Genomic DNA, 21,334 nt, shown 5'->3' on the forward strand with positions numbered 1-21,334 from the left:
ATGTTCAAATCCCATCATTCTATGCAAAGTCTTAGGAACAGGCAGATGGAGTTTTCAAATTATCCTAAACACTAATAATTATGATTTTCTAAATAAAGAAGAAGCATTTTCAATTCGCTCCTTTTTACTGAGTCTTCAGTGATTGGCTGGAAACAGCACTAATATTTGCGTAACTGTTAGTTACGGCTACAATAATCAGCAACCCTAAAACTCAGCAGCTCCAAACATTGTTCTTGCAGTCAGTTGGGAGGTGCTTCAGGTCTCAGCTGAGCTCACTCACACTTGTACAGTCAGGTGCTCGCTGAGTAAGTGGCTCTGCTGATCTTGGCCGAGTTCTTCTACATGGTTTTGGATCAGCTAGCTGGAAGCTAATCTGGTAAGGCTGACCTCAAATAGAGGGACCTGGCTCTATTCCACCTGGCTACTCACCTTCCACTAAGCTAGTCTGTCCCTGTTTTCATGTCAGTGGCAGAGTTCCAAATGAGAAGAGAAACAAGTATGGGCTCTTGAAGTCCAGACTGGCAATTGGCACACCCTTACTCCTGCCACATTGTATTGGCTAAAGAAAATCCGAAGGCAAGCCCCAGATCCAAGGGCTAGGGAGACATGTCTTAATAGGAAGAGCTAACAAAGTCACACTGCAAGGAAGGGAGACACAAGAAGGGAAACTTGAAGCCATTTTGACCATCAGCCACATTCTGTAAATATGAAACTCAGGCTTACAGTTTATAATTCATAAGATGCCATCTTATTGTTTCTGAAAATTGTATATCATCTTAATAAGGTTATATGAAATTTCTGAAACCTTCCTGTGGTTATTATAACTCTTAACCAGTTTGAGATGATCCTCCATTAATCTGATTTGAGGTCAGCTGTTTTTTTTTTGTTGTTGTTGTTGTTGTTTTTTTAATATGAGACTAACTTAGTAGGCAACAGTTAAAACTTTACACAAGTGTACTGGGAATGTATTTATGGCTTTCAATTAAGGAAGTTATATTATTATATTTTGATTTCTTGGAGAACTACTCTGGTTTCAAGAAATGGATCAGAACAGAGTCAGGAAAAGCCTTTTAGTTTTAGGAGGTTATAAGCTAGAGAAGCAGTTCAGATTAATGATAATAATAACCTAGATCAGTGTATAGACCGTAGAAATGCTTGAGAATAGACAAACGTGAGGGAAATTTTAGAGCTGGAACTGACTATACTGCTAAATCTGTGTTCAACAACTAATAAACACTCTGATAAGATTCTGGGGATTCAACAGCCCATCTACTCTCAGAACATTTAGCTTAATGAAGAACAGAAATACAAATTGGATAATCACAGATTCCTCAAAGGATGACTGAAAAATCATTTCCTTTATGCACCAACAGTTTAACTGCAAACGTATCCAAAATATGAATGTCTTTAATTCTACAGAGGGAGTAGAACAGGGGTTGAATACATCTGCCTTTGCCCAGGTTTGCTTACATTACAGGGTTTCTCCTACAATGCAAATGTCAATGCCATAGGCAGTGCAATTATTCCCTATGTTGTCATAGTCCCTACTCATTCCTATCACCCTACCCACACCCACCGAATTCATTACAATCCTCCAGATTAGAAAAAATTTTCATTTAATTTCTAGATTAGATAGATAGTCACAAAATAGATCTTGGCATAAGATAGAAAAATAATTTCAAAAAATAAATTAAGCTAAGTAGGTATTCCACATTGTGTAACTCAATTTGTTATTTGTATAAATTCTGTTTCTAGCAATATATACATATGCATACAGCAGGTCTCCAAAGGGTTTATGAAAATCGCACATTATGAACAACTGAATGGATTTCAACTTTTTGCAAAATAGCTATCTTGGCCGGCGCTGTAGTGCAGCAGGTAAAGCCTTCACCTGCAGTGCCGATATCCCATATGGGCACCAGTTCGAGACCTGGATGCTCCACCCTGATCCAGCTCTCTGCAATGGCCTGGGAAAGCATACAAAATGGCCCAAGTCCTTGGGACTTTGTACCCGTGTGGGAGACCCAGAAGAAGTTACTAGTTTCGGATTGGGGCAGCTCTGGCTGTTGCAGCCAACTGCAGAATAAACCAGCAGATGGAAGACCTCTCTCTCTGCCTCTCCTTCTGTGTAACTCTGACTTTCAAATAAATAAATAAATCATTAAAAAAAAAAAAAAGTTATCTATACCCCAATGTTCACTGCAGCAGAATTCACAATAGTTAAGATATGGGTTCAACTTATATGTCCATCAACTGTTGACTGGATTAAGAAATTATGGTGTATCTACACTATGGAGTACTACTCAGCTGTATTAAAAAAAAAAAAAAGGAAAGAAATCCTGTCTTTTGCAACAAAATGATCACAACTAAGAACATTATACTTAGTGACCTAAGCTAGTCCCAAAAAGACAGATATCATATGTTCTCTCTGATTCAAAGTAACTAATAGAGTAACTGAGATGTAACATATTAGAGTGAAACAGACACTTTGAGACTGGATGATTGCTTAAAGCCCTTCTCTCTTCCACTGAGGAACAGTGTTTTGTTTTCTTTCTCTTTGTACTATTTGTTGAACTCTGACTTAGAATAAACTAGACAATCATTAAGTATACTGAAAACAGGTCATTGTAAAAATAAAGAATGGGAATCCAGATGGAGGGGAAGCCAAGGTTGGAACACAGGTCAGAGAGAGGATTTGGCACAAGGGGATGGGGGAATGCTACATGTTACTAAATACGCATACATGAAACTTGTATAACTTAAATAAATTTAAAAATTTTAAAAAGACCAAAAAAAAAAAAACAAGTAGGCAGGACTCAGGCCCATTGCCCAAGACCCACCCTCTTTGAATATCTAATTAAACCTTGCCCCAGAAACTACACCATATGCCTCCAGATGGTACAAGAGAGAGGCCTAAGGCTAGCTGATAGCACGTCATTCTCTCTGGAGCTTTCCCACACTTTATTAAGTGTGTACTTCTGCTGCAATTTCATTTTGCTTTCCTACTTCCTTTTGTCTATGTTTCATCTCTTCCCTGATATTTTTTCTCACTGGTGATAAAAACATACACCAAGTCCAGACAGGGACCACCCCACCATGCCAATCCCTGGTAAAACGCCTTTTACCTTAGAGGTTGAACTCTGACCCCAACAATACTGCAAAAGAACATGTACCATGTTCGTAGTGATTTCCTGTCACAGAATTTACCACTCATCTTGTAGCATGGGACAAATATTCCAGGAAATAAGAAATAATGAAGCAAATAACTTCCTGAGCAATTTTAAAGAAGCAAAAAAAAAAAAAATAGGATCAGTGACAATGAAAGGATGAAAACTGTATTTAATAACATCTTCACCTTCATCACACCAATGTAGATATTTAAAAACATGGACAAAACTTTGGAGATTCAATTGTAAGAAAGTCATTGGCACTACCATTCTCACAAAAATTATTTTTATAGTTTTGTTTTGACTGAAAACAAGGCAGGTCATCAAAAATTAAGAGACAGCTGTGGCCAGCACCATGGCTCACTTGCTAATACTCTGCCTGCAGTACCGGCACACAAGGTTCTAGTCCCGGTTGGGGCACTGGTTCTGTCCCAGTTGCTCCTCTTCCAGGCCAGCTCTCTGCTGTGGCCCGGGAGTGCAGTGGAGGATGGCCCAAGTGCTTGGGCCCTGCACCCCATGGGAGACCAGGAGGAAGCACCTGGCTCCTGGCTTTGGATCAGCGCAGCATGTTGGCCGTAGCGGCCATTTGGGGGGGTGAACCAACAGAAGGAAGACCTTTCTCTCTGTCTCTTTCTCTCTCACTGTCTAACTCTGCCTGTCAAAAATAAATAAATAAATAAATAAATAAGACAGCTATGAAATATGGAATTTTACATAAAGGTAGGATTTGGCCCAGAATGTGAGTTTCTAGCTGAAGCTGTGACAATCAAGAGTCCGTTATTGGGTAATTATTCAAGTAACATTATAAGTTTTCAATACAGCACAGCAATAAAGACCAAGAGGTCTAAATATAATTCCAGCTATGTCACTTGCTATCCCTGGAATTTTCAGCAGGTGTCTTATTAATGTGCCCACATTTCAGTTTTCACATCTATAAATTGGGACTATTAACAGATGAACCCTCCTACCCTTGTTAAGAATTAACTGAATGCAGAAAAGAATTTTAACAGGACCTGACCATAGCCACACATTATGAAAAGGAGCTACACACAGGGGAAAAAAAGATTGGAAAAATGTCTGAGCGAAGACAGCAATGTACATGGTAACCTACCCAGTTCACACCACCTGTTTCACATTTGCCCTCTAAAATCAGCAAAGGAACTCAATCTATCAGCATGAGAAGTATAATGGATTGGATTTGCTTCAAAACAGTGTAACTCCGTAACCTGGTTTGTACTAACCTGAACATGCTGTCATGATGATACCAGCAGCGTCTGGGAAAAGGTGATTACAATGTGTGTAATATTTGCGGACCAGCCTAAGTGTGTAAGCCAACATTTCCAATGAAAGGCACAAGTTCCTTTCTCATTATATATAACAAATTCACACACACTTTGTCATGTTGATTTCAACCAACTTCCTTATCTTCTGTGTTTTTTTACTGATAATTAAAAGAACAATTGTACATTCCATTCATTGTGTCAAATATATTATCTTTCTGTTGACTTCAGCATTCCACAAAGTCAGAATGCCAAAAAGTCATCATGATGCCTACCACACATCACAAACTCTTTAATAATTGCTATGAACCTACCTTTATCACTCTGGCATGAAATGACCTTCCTTTCCTTTCAAAAGAGAGTAGGTTGAACTCCACCCTGTCAACAAAATGAAAGAAAAAAAACACTGAGTTGTTATTTGTTTTAATCAATTGGTTTAAGAAAGGTTTGAGTTATCATTTACTAGCTTAAATCTAACACTGGTGGGAATACATAATTGAATTGGCAAAAAAAAAAAAAAAAAAAAAAAAAACATAAAATTATACTATAGCACCTCAAAGTTCTAACTTTTGAGCCCCAAGCTTTTTTTAATTTTTTTTTTTTTGCCCCAAGCTTATAAATAAGAGAATATATACTATCCCATATAATAGGATAACAGGGGGGAAAAAAAAAAAAAACAGCTTTCCGGGAAAAAAAAAATACCAAGACTTGCAGTTTTGGAATATTATTTAAAGCCAGGATTTTACTTAAGAATAGCTGCAAATTTTTAAGAGCAGAAAAACTAGATTTTTATTCTTTTTTTTTTTTTTTTCTGAAATGCATGGAGACATTCCTCAAAGGCCCTCAACAACAATGGCCAGAGCAGTTCAAAGCAGGAGCCAGGAATTCAATCCAGGTCTCCAATGTGGGTGGCAGGGACTCAACTACTTGAGCTATCACCTGCTGCTTCCCAAGGTACACACGGCAGGAACGCTGGAATGGAAAAGGGAGATAGGACTTGAATCCAGGCTTCAAATATGGGATGTAGATATCAAAACATCTTCTTAACCCCTGTGCCAAATGGTGGCTTCTACCACCAACATTTTTATATGTTTATTTACTAAAAAGTTGAAAGCTGAAAAAACACTTAGAATTTCATACCCTGTATTATTATTCACATCACCAACACTGTTCTACCATAAAAAGTATAAACCACAATTAGATCTTAATTTGGTATGGAATATATTTTCCGAGGTTTATATATTCTCCCTGCTTTTCATATTTTCCAAAATATAAGTAATAAAGGAGATGATTAAAAGCCATGTAAGTCTAGTCAAAAATAAGACTAACAACACCTTTTACTATAATGGCATCAAAATAGTCAAATAAATCAATATCTGGATTAAACATGATCCAGTGAGATGAATGCCAGGTTTGATGTAATTAAACTGTCATTGGCCAAAATGAAATAAAATCCATTTTAGGGGTAGCCATTTGGCATAGCAGTTAAGAAGTTGCTTAGGATGTCTGCATCCCATACTGGAGTGCCCGGGTTCAAGTCCTGGGTCTACTTCTGATTGCAGTCTCTAATGGGCACCCCAGCAGGTATGAAAGGTGGCAAGTGAAGACACAAGTGGTTGGACCCCTTGATAAATACTGAACACATCCTCCACGCATAAGGCTTGTAAAACACACTGCTTTCACTTTATAGAATCTTGATCATGGGCCCTGTTTCAAACCCAAGTGGAAATCATGTCTCAAACAGAGTAGCCCATCTTAATTTCCATGCTGCCAACAGCACCAGCATGGCCTCTTGTGGTACTCGACTATACCCAGGGTTGTCTTGGCTCCAGCCCTTGCTCCCTGCAGCACCAAGGCCACAGGTCACCCCTGGTAGGTACCCCTCTGCACTCGATGGCCATGAAACTGATGGCTCAGCAGGCACAGGAGAGAGAGGCCAGCGCAGCCTGTTGTGGGGGTATGAACCACAGTGTCAGGGGCCAGGCACCAAGGGGACCCATGCAGACAGCCCCGTGACTAGGGCCCTAGGGGCTGTGACTGCCCATCAGCTGTGGAGAGTTGGAGTCAAGCATTAGCAGGTGTGAGGGCGGTGAAGCACTCGGTCCTTACAGCACACCCCCACTGATGTCTTTTCAAAGTATTTGAAGGCTGCATCATTGTGCCTCTGGTACCAGCAGCTTCTCTGTTCTGTAACCATTGTAATTCACAAGCATGTCTACAGAAACAAAGTCAGGAGCGTGGAAAACAGCACTTTTATATTGGTCTGGGATTGGCTAGGAGTTCCAATATTTTCAGTGGTGGGAGTTTCATTTTGAGAAAAAATAAAATGGGGACTAGCATTTGTGGCATAGCAGATTAAGTCACTCCATACACCAGCATCCCATACGAGTGACAGTTCAAGTCTTGGCTGCTCTACTTCTGATGCAACTCCCTGCTAATGTACCTGGGAAAGCAGCTTGGGTCCCTGCACCCACGTGGAAGAAGCAGATGCAGTTCCAAGCTCCTGGCTTTCACCTGGCGCAGCCCAAATGTTGCAACCATTTAGGGGGTTAAACCAGTGGATTCAAGTGTTCTCTCTCTCTCTATTGCTGCTTTCAAATAAATAAATCTTTTAAACAGTAGTGGTGGCAGGTTGGGACTGAAGAGATTTGCTCCATGAGAGCAGGTCACAATGGCCATGCATCTCTTGAAGAAGGATTGTGGTGGGCGGAGCTGCTGGCAGCGGGAACTGGGAAGGGGGCCCATTGTGCTGCTCCTGCATTTGCACAAGCCACACTAGTGACTGCTGGGAGCTCTTAGCATGCTCATTAAATACCATTCGTTCATCATTATCTCTAAATGAAAGACTTCATCGTCATGGGAAAACAGGATGCTTATTAAAGTATTCTACAATCTACAGTTACAGCCATTCATGTCCCAAAAGAGAAGCAGACTGGGACCTTACACGAAATGTCTCACCAACTAGGTGATCCAGGTTTTGCAGGCTGGGCAACACTTGTGGTCTCTGCATCCCTATTCATCTCCGTGGGAGGATGGCACCACGGACAAACACTCCTGTGTATCTAAAAATCGGCTCTGCCACCGGAGCGTTTTCATTGTCCTGCGTGAAGGGCCTGGGCACTGCTATCAAAGAGCTATTTGCAGGAAAGCCTGTGCTGCAGCATCCCCTGGCCTGCGTCCTGCTACTGAGCCTGGTTGTCTGTGTGAGTGCCCAGATTACCTGAACAGGGCCTGCACATATTCACCACCTCCATCAGGACTCCAATACAGTGCATATTCTGTACAACCTCTGTCTTCACGTTTGAAGGGGTGGTAAGATAACGCCTGTTGCCAGTGTCCCTGGTACTCTGAGTAGCTTCTTTGTGTGCATCTTCCTGGTCATGCCATTAGAGGCAGCAGCATTAACCCAGCAAGTTTGCCCATATCTTTCCAGAAAGATGAAAAGGCAGTAAATGGCCATCTCTCTAATGTGTATAAAGTTCTTAATAATAATGAGCAAAGCTTAACCTGTGGTGAAATGTCTCCTGAAGAAACAGAAACCTGATGGCTTTTTCAGAAAGATGTAAGTAAAAGGCTATGGTATCATTCTGTTACAAAGTGAATTTGAATATCAAAATGTGTCTGAAAATACACTGTTCTCAAGTAATGTTCTCTAGAGACAATCTGTTTTTGAGGTTTCACCAATGTGAATTGAGAAATCAATTTTTTTAAAAAGATGTTTATTTGTAAGGCAGTGTGTGTGTGTGAGAGAGAGAGAGAGAGAGAGAATGAATGAATGAATGAATGAATCAGAATCTTCCATCCGCTGGTTCACTCCTCAAATGGCTCCCAAAGCCGGGAGCCAGGAACTTTGTCCAGGTCTCCCAGATGGGTGGCAAGGCCCCAAGCACTTGGGCCATCTTCCACTGTTTTTCTAGGCACACAAGCAGAGAGTTGGATTGGAAGTGGTGCAGCAAGGACTCAAACCGGTGCCCTTATGAGATGTCAGAGGTGAAGGCTTTGGCTTAACCCACTGCACTGCAAGGCCAGCCCCAAAATTCCTTTTCTTAATTGACAGTAGCTCACTATAATGACCTCAGAACATACCAGTTTCTATTAACACTGTATTTTTTGTAGCGGTATTTTACCTTTCAACTCATTCTCCAATGTCTAACACCAATGACAGTTTTAACTGCATAAAATGCTTATTCTTTTCAATAGCGATGGAAATCTTAAAAGTGCATTTGTCATCCAAACCACCCCAATACATTATCCTGTGACTAAAAATGACTAGCTTGATGAAATATTTTAATTATGAAATGTTTATTAGTTTCAGGAATCCTAATGTTCTACATGGAAGAAGCTCATTTATAAAAACAAAGGCAGGAAATTGTAAGGAAACAATTCTTAGGCTGAGCCATTTCATCAAGCACCCAGTTTCCTGTGTGCACGTGATGGCCTCAGTACCTGGTCAATACAGACCACCTGTCGCTCCCCCATTCGCGGAGGAACGACACTAGACCCTGCGCTGTTCTCTTGCCTGGCCCTTCCCGGATTTGCTGCCGGTCCTTCCCGGGTTTGCTGCCGGTCCCCCACTCGCGGAGAAACGACGCCGTCCGGGGTTAGCTGCCAACCCCCCCCCCCCCCACCGCCTCCGTGGAGGAGCGGCACACCGCCGGCCGGCTCTCTCAGGGGCTGCTCAGATGTTCCTCAGATGTTCCTGGTGCATGTTGTCTCTCTCCTCCTTTATAGTCCTCTTCCACCAATCTATGCTCTGCCGCCCACACGCCGAGCACGCTGCTCTCCTCCAATCAGGAGCAGGATCAGCTCCTGCAGCTTATCAGTCAAACTGGTGAGGCAGCTGCGTAGAGGTTGTTTGCTCTCTCTCAGCGCCATATTGTGGGAGAGCAGATGCATAGAATTAGTCCTCATTCCAGTAACTTAGTCTAGTCTCAGTTGCTCCCCACAGGCACCCCCATCGGTGGGGCTGGGTAATCTCTGCTCTGAGGTCAGGCTGGATTTATTCTTGTTTTTCTAATCCCATGGTGCCTGTAACCCTGACTATCATTTTACAGCAGCTCCTCTATTTACCAAGGTATTTTCAAGTTGGGTTACACTGTCATTGAGACCTTTCAACAACTCTGGGGCAAAGACCACTAGGGTTATTTCTGAAATTTAGCTCATTATAATAAAAAGGCAAGTTGAAATAAAGTTCTTTTTCTAAGTCTAAATGCTAAGAAAAAAAACTAAGTATTTGTAAAATATGGTCTCTGTACCAAATATTTTACTTTCTTAGGAGTTCATCTGACCCTCTGTGTATTTTCAGAAAACCTTTATGAAAAATTTCAAACATGCAAAAAAACAAGAGCATACAGTGAACCCCATCCAGCTTCAAAACCTAACCACTCAGCCACTGGTTGTCCTTTTAAGACGAACTGACAGTCCCTCCTTGCATGGTGGGAAGAGCACTGACTTGGGCCTGTCCCCATGTATCGCTCCCCTCTGAAGCTGGCCACAGGTCATGGTCAGCACACTGGGCACCACCAGAGCCTCACAGAGCAGCAGTGCTGATGTGTTGTGTAGCTGTCCACGGTGCTCATCAGGCAAGGGCAAGGGCGGTCTCCATGTCTCATGAAGTGGACAAAATAAACAGCCTTTTTAACAACTTTTATTATTGGCCCGCTAAGGAGCTCTCTGACAGATTTTTGCCTGTCTCCCCCATATAATTTTAATACCACAGATATACAAACAATACATAAACAGACATATAGTACATCTGTGGTTTGTTCATTAAAGAACATCCTTTCACCCTCTTGGGAATAAGGGTTCCTTCACTGAGAATTCATAGATCAATAATGCTAATATATTCTCATTTAATATTTTATAGCAAAAAAACTTCCATGCTACCAGAATACTTATCTTACTTCAAAGAATTTTTACTCATATTCTCAGAGAAATGAAAATTCTTTGTTTTAATCATGACAAATTTACTGAAGTAATAGTTTCCTCATCTTGCTTATTTTTCAGTAAAAATTCACTTTCATCATTCAGCAATGTTCCATTAATGCCATCAAATGCCACTCCTTGGAAGACCAGACAGGACCCAGCACCCTGATACAGGATACTTGCTTGGTCCTTCACCCAGGAATCCAACTCACAAGACCAAAAAATGGCTAAACACATTAATTCACCCAGTATTTTCTAAATACCTGTTGCATGCCTGATGCTGCAAATAGTCCAGGAGACACAAACACAGAGAAGTTATACAAGGTGCTTGTTTTTAAAAGGTAATATTCCAAGTAAGTAGCCAAAACAATCCTGAAAACAATGCTAGAGGAGTCACACTTCCTGATTTCAAACAACGCGACTGGCATAAAGATGCACGTGCAAGTGTAACAAAACAGGGATCTCAGAAACAAACTTCAATGTATACGGTCAAATCATCTTCCACACGCGAAACAACATGAAGTTAGATTCTTACACCATACCCAAAAAAGTCACTCAAAATGAACTGAAGACATTAACATTAAGACTAAAACTCTATTGGGGCCGGCGCTGTTGCACAGTAGGTTAATTCTCTGCCTGCATCGCCAGCAAACCATATGTGTGCCAGTTCTAGTCCCGGCTGTCCCTCTTCCAATCCAGCTCTCTGCTGTAGCCTGGGAAAGCAGCAAAAGATGGTCTAAGTCCTTGGGCCCCTGCACCTGATGGGAGACTGAAGAAGCACCTGGCTCCAGGCTTCGGATCAGCGTAGTTCCGGCCATTGTGGCCATTTGGAGAGTGAACCAATGGAAAGAAGACCTTTCTCTCTGTCCCTCTCACTATCTGTAACTCTACCTCTCAAATAAATATAAAATCTTAAGGAAAAAAAAAGACTAAAACAATAAAACTCCTAGAAGAATACACAGGACAAAGTCTCATGATTTTAGACTTAGCAATGACGTTTTCAATGTGACACCAAAAGCACAGAAAGAATAAAGCAAAAGTGGACGCATGGGACTGCATCCAACTTTAAAATGTGCAAAGGCCATAATCAACAAAGTGAATACACATTGTGGCTTTTACCTCCATTTTTTTTTTTTTTTTTGAAAAGGCCATAAGCTACAGGTAATCTATGAGGCTACCAAGTGAGAAGTGACAGCCTTGGAGTATGGATAAGATACAGAGAAGCAGAAAGAGGGTTAAAATCCAGGTAGAAGACCCAGTCCACCGAACTGTCATCTGGAGAGAACCAGTAAAAACCCAGGCCAATGGGCAAGTGATAGAAGAAGAGTCCAGAGAAGTTCCAGTGGCTGAGCGCAGACCCTTGGTTAGGTGGCCAGCACTCCAGGTGGAGTCTGAAATGACCGAAGAGTGAGGCTCCGGCCACAAGGATCAGAGAACTGAGAGCGAACACTCAACACACCTGCTGCAAGATGCTCCCTCCTCACTCAAACATCTGCAGTAAGGCAAAACAACTCACAGGCAAGACCTCAGTGTTGTCCAGGGACACGTGAGCTTGGCCAGGGGAAGCCCACAGGCAACCCAACCTGAATTTTCCTAACTGAACACACACCCTAGACACATTCTAGGCCATCTCTCGAAGCCAGTGTGGACCTATAGTACCACTGAAGTCTGTCCAACTGCAGGTTCTTCAAACTAAACGCCCCAAGCAGAGACTGCACCTTATTCTTCCCATCACAGGGTCTGTTTCGTGCGCACAGTAACTGGGGAACCACTGGTCATCTTTTATTGCTAAATGCTTACAGGGGATGTGCACTTAAATATTTTAATACAGCATAAATCTTAAATAGCATTCAAAAAATATCATGGATTCATCAATTCAATCCATACTATTTATGAAAAATTAAAGAAAAAATTTCAAATTTTCTATGAAAAGTAGGTTACAAAATTCACATATTTATACTTCAATCAAAATACAGAATTTCAACATTTCTATTTCAAACAAATAGCTGTCACCACCACTATATTTGCTGATGCGGATGGGGACTTTTTATACATCCTTTTGAAAAGCAGGTTTTATATTTTTAGAGTATTGAAAACTCCTACTTAGACTTGAGAGTTTAGTCTAGAAATATTGACTTTTACATAAAGTATCATTTTTTCTGAATCCCCGGGCCATACTCTACCACTCTGCCTTCAAGGCTAATGACTAGAAGCTAAAAAGATGTAGAAAGTGCCCTGTGAGGTCATGGAGGCTGCCAGGGCTGAGTAAGACAAAGCAGACCTCACTGCCTGGATGTCAATCACCCAGCCCTGGGCACTGGCTCACAGAGCCTCACAGCTTCAAATCATTATAAAGATAGCATTAAGACAATTAAACAAATTACTTGGAATCAAGAGTACTTAAAATCCATTCCTAACCTGAATAAAAGGTACCAGAGGACAACTTCAGAAATTGAGGTAAATTACAGAAAAGTGTTACAACATGAGTAAGCATTCATTTGTTTTTCAAGCATCCAGAATCAGACCTTGGGGTATTTCCGCAATGCATACGCACGCAGGAAAGTCTTAAAATAGTTTAGTGATGCACCAACACTCAAAATAGCTTGTGTATAGGTAGAAAACTAAGTCATTTAAAACTTTGATTATTCAGGATCCTGACAGATGTAATCAATCCTTTTTAACGTTTACCATAATTTAGTTTTTAATAATGGGATATTAAAAATTCTTCCTATTTTCATGAAATTCTAAGGGAGTAGTACAATTAATTATTAAATTCTGGAGTCCAGAAAATACTCAAAAAGATCCCGAAGTGAAATTAGCCTGTTCAAAACAAAAATCCATAGGATAGATCAAGGAGGGGATATAGACTTCCTTTCTCTTAGTAAAGATGGAGAAAACGTAACAACCCAGGAGTACTTCATAAATCAAGAAACATAACATTGACAAAACTGGAACAATCTAGTAGGTGTAAAATATTTATATACAAAATTCTGAAGGATATAGAAAGCCTTAACATAGCAGAAGGGATTAGCAACAGTCCCAAGCTCCAAACAGGTCCATACTTTTACAGCACCAAAACCAACAGCTTACTTTGCAAAGGACTCCCCGTTAGCCTATTTAATCCTCACAAGCAGCACACAGCAGTTCACATGTAGCGACACGCAGCGGCCCGGAGCCAGGTCAGTGAGTCACGCAGCCCCTGGGTTGACTGGCTGCTCGGCCCTGGGCAAGCTGCTGACCCTCATCTGTGACATGGGAGTGATGCCTGCCAGATTCCCCACCAGAAGGAAGATGAGGAACACGGAGGACGTAGAGTTATAAGCATCACGATTCACAGGTGCATGTCGGCACTCACAGTAAGCCACAGAGCACCCTCCAGACATCCGTTTCCCAGCTCCTCATCGCGCTGTGGCCCCTGCTTGGTACTGCCTCTCCAGGAGCCTACCGGGAGACATCCCCAGGCCACTGCTTGCAGAGCTTAAAGCTGCCAGCTTCGTCAGAGCAGTGACACCATTACTGTCACAGGGTGACAGCAGACCCAAGAAAAGGAGCTCCCTCCTCCAGGAGGTCAAGCTGCAGGAACCTTTCAAGCAATCTGGACTGGTAATAGAAAGGGAAGTCGAGTCCCCGAAAGCCCCATCAGCAAGCCGCGACTTCGTAGGCACAGGGATGGAGAACCAGCCTGGGACTTTGACTGCCCTTTCATTCAGCTTGGTGTCCCAACTACAGTGGAAGAAAATCCCCAAAACAAGCCCTGGTGTGGCACGAGGCTCATGTTGCAAGAACCCACGTGAACGGATTTTTAACCCAAAGTTTAAAAGCAAAGCCAAGATTGATCAGAATTTATAAAACTGGAATTTTAAAAGGCTGTTTAGGACACCAAGATAAATGTCTTTTCCTTACAACCTAAATTGTTTTGCTGCTTTCTCTCTAATGGAATTTTTTAAACCTACAAAACTCCATAGATTTTTCAGCTCTGTCACTCATAAAGCTTGCTAGATACTGCTAGAAAATACTACTAATCATTTATTCAATCTGAAAGATGTTTGTTATCCTGTATACAAATATTGACTGGATCTCAAAGGGAACATGCTGTCTCTTATCCTTATAATGATTCAGCTTTGCCTTTACAGAAAATAAAGGCCATGCATACATAAAACATGTACCATTGTATGAAAACCAATTTAAGGAAACGCCAACATGATCAAGGAAAATAATAAGTTATAAAATGTGTACATACTTAGAAATTCAGTCACATTTTATTTTACAGTGTTTCAAACGCAGGCCAGTCTTCTGAATCTATGTTACGTAGAAGGAATACACTTCTAATTCAGTCAAAGCCACAAGAAAAAAAATGCTACCTGGTTCAAGCAGGGACCATATGCAAAACTGAAGAGCGAAGATACAGCTATCTGAATCGCATACATTTAGACAAAGAAGTCCAGATTAAAGAGCTGGCCGAATATACTTAAAAGTCTACATTTGATCAGTTAAGAAGGGCCTCAAAACGAAAGGAAAGGGTCCTTCAGCAGGTGATCTGGAAGAAATTTTAGCATCACAGGAGAAAACTGACTTTCTTCTGGTGCTCAGCAACATACAGGAAAAGGTTTGAAGGAAAAAGTGTAAAATTGTTTTCATACAATCTATGAATAAAGAACAGTTCATGGAGATTTTAACTTTTCCACTATGAAAAGGATGGACTGAAATTTACAAGTTACTTAGCAAGCAGAAAAACAAACTATCATTCCTCTTTTAAAAATGTGTGTGCATGTGTGTACAAGGAATTGAGGAATTAAATTGGGCAAATCAAATTTTTTTTTTGACAGGCAGAGTTAGACAGTGAGAGAGAGAGACAGAGAGAAAGTTATAGACAGTGAGAGAGAGACAGAGAGAAAGGTCTTCCTTCCATTGGTTCACTCCCCTAATGGCTGCCACGGCTGGTGCACTGCACTGATCCGAAGCCAGGAGCCAGGTGCTTCCTCCCATCTCCCATGTGGGTGCAGGAACCCAAGCCCTTGAGCCATCCTCCACTGTCTTCCTGGGCCACAGCAGAGAGCTGGACTGGAAGAGGAGCAACCGGGACAGAATCTAGCACCCCAATTGGGACTAGAACCCAGGGTGCCAGCGCCACAGGTGGAGGATTAGCTAAGTGAGCAACTGTGCCAGTCAAATCAAATTGTTTTAATTTTAAAAAAGGGGTGGGCATTGTCCTGGTGGTTAAGACACTGGTTGGAATATCCACACTCCACAACAGAGTGGCTGGCTTCAAGTGCCAGCTCTGTTCCCCTTTCCAGCTTCCCGCTAACGCAGACCCTGGGAGGCAGCAGTGACGGCTCAAGTGCTCGAGTCCCTGTCACCCATGTGGGACACCTGCATTGGGCTGTCAGCTTCTGGCTTCAGCGAGCCTTTGCCCCTGCCATCGCAGGCATTTGGAGAATAAACCAATGGATGGGAGTTCTATCACTGTCTCTCTCTGCCTCTCAAACAAATCAAAACTAATTTTTGAAAAATTTAAATAGAATTTTGAGAAATTTAGGATATAATCTTTGAGTTTTAACTCCTCTTAAAGAATTCTAATAGTTAATTTTTGGAAACAACTTTATGGAGAAACATACTACCATGAAAATAAGCAATGATACATGAGAAATTACAAGTCACAGAAGAAATTAAAGCGTAGCTTCAGTTCTTCATGTCTACCAAACTGAGAATCCTGGAGATGAAAAATATGGTAAGTTTTATAAAAACTCAATGGAAAAAATATGGTAAACTTTATAGAAACTCGATGGAAATACTCAGCGTCCTATGAAATGCTTTATTAATAAGAAAATGCATGCTCATAAATTCAAATGCTCACTTTGATGTTCCAAGAATATTGTCACCTGCTTCTTTCCATGGCACCACGCTCTGGCTTCTGCCTTCCCTCTGCCTTAGTTGACCTTTCCTCCAGATCTGACTGTCCAAGGCCAGCTGATTTTTCAACAATGAAAATTAAAGACTTTTTTTGGCCCCTTCCAGGAAAAATGTTTTAAAGATTTACTTATTTGAGAGATACAGATCGTCTACCCACTGGTTCACTCCCCAAAAGGCCACAGTGGCTAGAGCTGGGCCGGCCCAAAGTCAGGAATCGAGCGCTTCTTCTGGGTCTCCCACATGAATGCAGGGGCCCAAGGACTTGGGTGATCTGCCACTGCTTTCCTAGACACATTAGCAGGAAGCTGGATAGGAAGTGGAGCAGCCAGGACTCGAAATGGTGCCTACATGGGATGCCAGCACTGCTTAACCCACTGCACCACAGCACCAGACCATCCAAGAAAACTGAATACCATTTAGTCTCCCACACCCAAAAAGGATGACAGTGGTGATCCTCTGTTTTTACTGAATAAAGTACATTATGATCTTAATACGCAACAGGAACTCATTTCCAACAATAAATTACAGTTAAACTATAACATGCATTGAGCAATGAGTTATCACACTGTGAAGGTTCTGAAAAATTATCTTCTGCCACAAATTCACTGCTTAGTATTTTCAATTTACTGTATAAACAGAATCTCATACATCCCAGAGCAACTTAGAAAGGTTTTCTTTGTATTAAAATGAAAAGAAAAAAGCCCACATTGGGGAGGCAGGCAAGGAGATCAAGCTAAGGCCCTTCCAGGTGAAAACTGAGATGGAATTGAACCAAAGCCCTCAGACAGGGAAAAAGAAGAGAGGAAGAATTTAGAATGAAGACACAGGAACAGACAGCAAGAACTAGCACTCTGTCCCTAGATTTCTAGCTCAAGTAGCTGTGTATCAGGTGACATCGGTCACAGGGATGTCACTTGTAAGTAATATTGTAAAAGGACCAGGCTTTAGGAGACTAAAAATGAGTTTAAAATTGGACATGCTGAGTATGAGGTGTCTGTGGAATACACACACATAAACTTAAGCCTTAGAACAAGGGTCAAGACTTAAGATGAGTGACTTGCTCTATATGCATCTTTGGGAAGCATGCACGTGAACTTGGTGTCTATCCAAAGCAGATTAAATTTTGATGAATTGGTTGTCGGAGCCTTAGACAGACCAAATATTTACAACGCAGGTAAAGGAGCCAGTGGAAAAGCCTGGAGAAGGACAAAGCATGCAGATAAGAATTGGAAAAGGTAATTCAAGTGAGAAAATGTCACTCATTTAACTAATATTTACTTTGTGTTCCATATGGGGTCCCACAGGGTACCAGGGTTATACCATGGCCTGAATCATGGGCCTAAGGGTTCTGGAGAACCAGTGGTCATTAGTGACTTGGTAAAAGCATTTCCAGCTACAGACTACAATGAAATAAACAATGACTGGGTGGTAAGGAACACAGGCAGCTTTTTTCCAGAGGGATAGTTTGGGCAGCAGTTAGAGGTTGACAGTGGGCCAAGGGAGGGTTTTGCTAAAAGGAAAGAGATTGTAAAGGAGTTAGCAAAACACTGGGGGCTGAGAAAGAAGAGAAAGGAAAGAGGATTGAAAAAGGTACTGCTGCAGCGGGGGCGGGACCCTTACACCCTGAGAGGAGGGCAGGCAGCATGCACGCATGGCAACCCAGGCAGGAGCCAGACAGCTGGTGGGCATCCCTGCCGACCTGCATTTTCTCAATCAAAGAAGAGAAAGTTCCATCTTCTGAAAAAGGACAGATACATTAATGTTGGGAGCTTGAGAATACGCACGGAAGGGAGAGGGAGCAGCCTGGGGACATGCAGAGGCTTAGCTCTTGCAGCAATGTGTGCAGGGAGGCTAGGGGCCGTGAACCCACAGCGTCACCAGTACACAGAGCTGCCAGACTGAGGCATCCACCTACTCCCCGAGGCTTGGACGTAATCACACACTTCACAACATGAACGAACTTGCACTCAGCAAGTACAATCATTAACTACACACTTGAAAAAGCTGCATGCAAAATCAGAAAAAAAAAAAATGAACAAGTGTTCGACAAGACCACTACCCTACCTCCACAAGTTGCTCCCCCTACAAAAAAAAAAAAAAAATCCCACTTTTGTTATCAAGCTATCATTTAATCCATGCTGTTGTTCCTCCCTCTTAGCAAATGAGTAACTGAAAAAGCTGAGGCTCCTGGGCTATAGATTTTGGGCTTCACCTTTAAGGCAATAAAAATTGTTAAAGGTTTTTTTTAAAAGATGTATTTTATTTATTTGAGAGAGAGAATGAGAATCTTTGATCACTGGTTCACTCCCTAAATAGTCTCAACGGCCAGGGCTTGGTCAGGATGAATCCAGAAGCATCTTCCGGGACCCCCATATGGATGCAAGGACCCAAGTGTTTGGGCCATCTTCTGCTGCTTTTCCCAAGCCATTAGCAGGGAGTTTAATCAGATGCGGAACAGCAAGGACTCAGACAGGCACCGGTATAGGATGCCAGTGTTGCAACCAGAAGCTTAACCCATTACACCAAAACACCAGCCCCTCATTGAAGGATTTTAAGTAGAAAATGGCACGAACAGATTCACATTTGAAACTATGTTCTACATTCTTGTACTCAGATAAAACTAATATGCAATATTTTTTCTGAATTACTCTAAACATATCCATAAAACTTGAAATTGAGCATCTAAAACTTATTGAAATCAATGCATTTGTAAATTATAGAACAAGTGTCCATTTCCTTCTAACCAATTATAAATATTTTTCATGTACTATACAAAAAATCTATTTATAAAGGAAAAAATAGTAAGTTGAAGATATCTGTATATTGGCCTTATTTACCATTTTAAATATTCAAGTAAAACTGATTAGTTATTTGAGAAGCAAGCAGAGAGAGCTCCAATCTTCTGGTTTACTCTCCAAATGCCCCCCTCTGCCAGGGCTGAGCTGAGCCAAAGCTGGTAGCTGGGAACTCAGTCTAGACCTCCACAAGGTAACAGGGACAGCACCACTTCAGCCATCACCTCCTGCCTCCCAGGGTCCGCACAGGAGAAAGCTGGAGTCGGGGGCTTAAGGCAAGCGAGGAACCCAGGCACGCTGAAACAGGATGCAGGCATCCTAATTGCTAAGCCAGGTGCTGACCCCAGTTCCACTTTCTGTTGACTTTCAGCCTCTAAAGCCCCTCAAGCTTGTACCCCTTCTGTCCAAACAATAACCTAATACAACTAAGCCAACTTCCAAAGTCAAGAAATTCTAAGAAATGATCAGCTTAAATAAAATCTGTCTTAATATATCTTTCTTCCCTATTCAAACGATCCATCTGTGTACAAAGCAAAACTTTATGGATCAGAAATCACAGCTGATATTTCCTTCCCACCAGACTGAGGGCACCCTAGTAACAAACTCTTCTTCCCAATCCTCCCTTTACACCATTCACCACCACTCCCCAAATCTTCTAAACACAGTCTTAACACCTGCTGTTTAATAATTGGAGATTGACTTTTTTTAAATTTTCATCTTTATCCTGACACTCCCACCTCCTCAACCTACCACCACTAATCCCCACTTACCATGAAAGAGATGTGAAACCTGAGACAGTAAGATCCCTTGTGAGGCTATGGCTCAGAGGGTCTGCAAAAGCCTGGACCCCAGCAGTTACACTGGTCAGTGCCCAAGCCACAGACCATATCCCTTGAATTTTGCTGTTCAGAATGCTGATAACCTGGGAATATACCTGACCGTCTTTTTGGGTTATTTTTTCTTTTATTTTATAAACACCATTAATGTATCAACTAATATCTACCACAATTAACAAAGAATTTTAACTATTCAATCCACCATGTATATTGGAATCTATCTTCATTTCCTTTCATCTAATTATCAGATACTAGCCACTGGCATACTGATACTATTCTGACAATCACACATTATCGTGTAGTCATTTAATTAAATATAACTTCCAGTGAGCAAGTATAAAATATCTAACAACATCAGAAGAAGATGTGTAATTATTTAGATAGGGTTCCAGGAATGCACCAACGGGAGCAACTCTGAAACACACAGATGAATCAAGAAGATATCTGCCTCTTCCACTTGTATAATTAACACTATTTCTGAAATAAGTCTGAGTCTGGTTCCCATCACAAGGGATTCAAGTAAATAAAACACAGCCACATTGTCGCCTAGAACTGAAGAAAAAGCATATCATAAAATTTTATCCACAAGAAAAGTTCATTTTAAAACATACTACGTCAAAATGAAACAATAAAGGAAAATACACAACCTAAATCAGAAGCCAAACAGCAACTACAAACTAAATTATACAGAATGGCACTATTCATCTCTCACTCCAAACAGCCTAAAGATCTCTACTTTGAGTAGACCAGAAAATCCTGCAACTGGTACCACCCCATGTTGCCAAGGACAGCAACCCCCCCACACCTCCTGATATCTTTGGGAGCCAAAGACAGCTTGGCTAACTATCTCAAAGCACTATTTGCATCAAAAAAACAAACTTTCTAAACTATTTCACTGATAAAGATGTTTCCAAAGTTTATATTTCAGTTTGGAATCTCCCAAGTCATGATGACTTTTTTTACACTTTTCAGCAAGATTAGATAACAGTAGGCAGGTAGTATGTGGTCCACAGCAGGCACCACGTAATGGTGGCTACTATGTCACCACCACTGTATTAGTTTCTTCACAACGAAGTCTAATTAGCAGTAAACATAAACTATTCACCACATGGAAAAATCAGCCTGAGGCTGACCCTATTTTATTCAAGCAACTTTCAGAGCGTGCAGAATGTTAAGTAATCTCTGATTATTTCTAACCTACTCATTAAAGGCACAAATGAAATCGTAAATGGCATAAATCTATTCTCATCTACATCACTTCTAAATTTCTCTTTTGTAAAACTGGTTAGCAACAAGCATACGTTTACAGTTTTTGTATATCGAATAAGTTCAGCTTCCTCGGTTTATTGACCCCCATGAAGTACAGTTCATGTGTCTGCACCCAAAAAATCTGCACTCTAGTGGCATGTGTTGTGTTATAT

At 41.4% G+C, this 21,334-nt stretch overlaps 1 protein-coding gene and 1 pseudogene across 3 annotated transcripts in view; one reads left to right on the top strand and one right to left on the bottom strand.

Annotated features, from left to right (window-relative positions):
• LOC100340937 (magnesium transporter NIPA2-like) overlaps positions 1 to 7,991 on the top strand; it is a 37,747-nt pseudogene extending 29,756 nt beyond the window's left edge.
• Positions 1 to 21,334, bottom strand: part of BMPR1B (bone morphogenetic protein receptor type 1B) — a 443,407-nt gene that overhangs the window by 305,255 nt on the left and 116,818 nt on the right. For 2 of the 3 annotated variants that reach the window (XM_008267582.5, XM_017347401.4), the window contains exon 2: positions 4,762 to 4,825. The gene's annotated coding sequence lies outside the window, so the exon portion shown is untranslated. Of the gene's footprint in view, positions 1 to 4,761; positions 4,826 to 13,727; positions 13,748 to 21,334 lie in introns of those variants that run through there. The other variant, XM_089302608.1, reaches the window with a different exon arrangement.

The sequence above is a fragment of the Oryctolagus cuniculus genome, chromosome 8 (assembly GCF_051225735.1).
Source record: "Oryctolagus cuniculus isolate XC-2025 breed Fujian yellow rabbit chromosome 8, ASM5122573v1, whole genome shotgun sequence".
NCBI lineage: Eukaryota > Metazoa > Chordata > Mammalia > Lagomorpha > Leporidae > Oryctolagus > Oryctolagus cuniculus.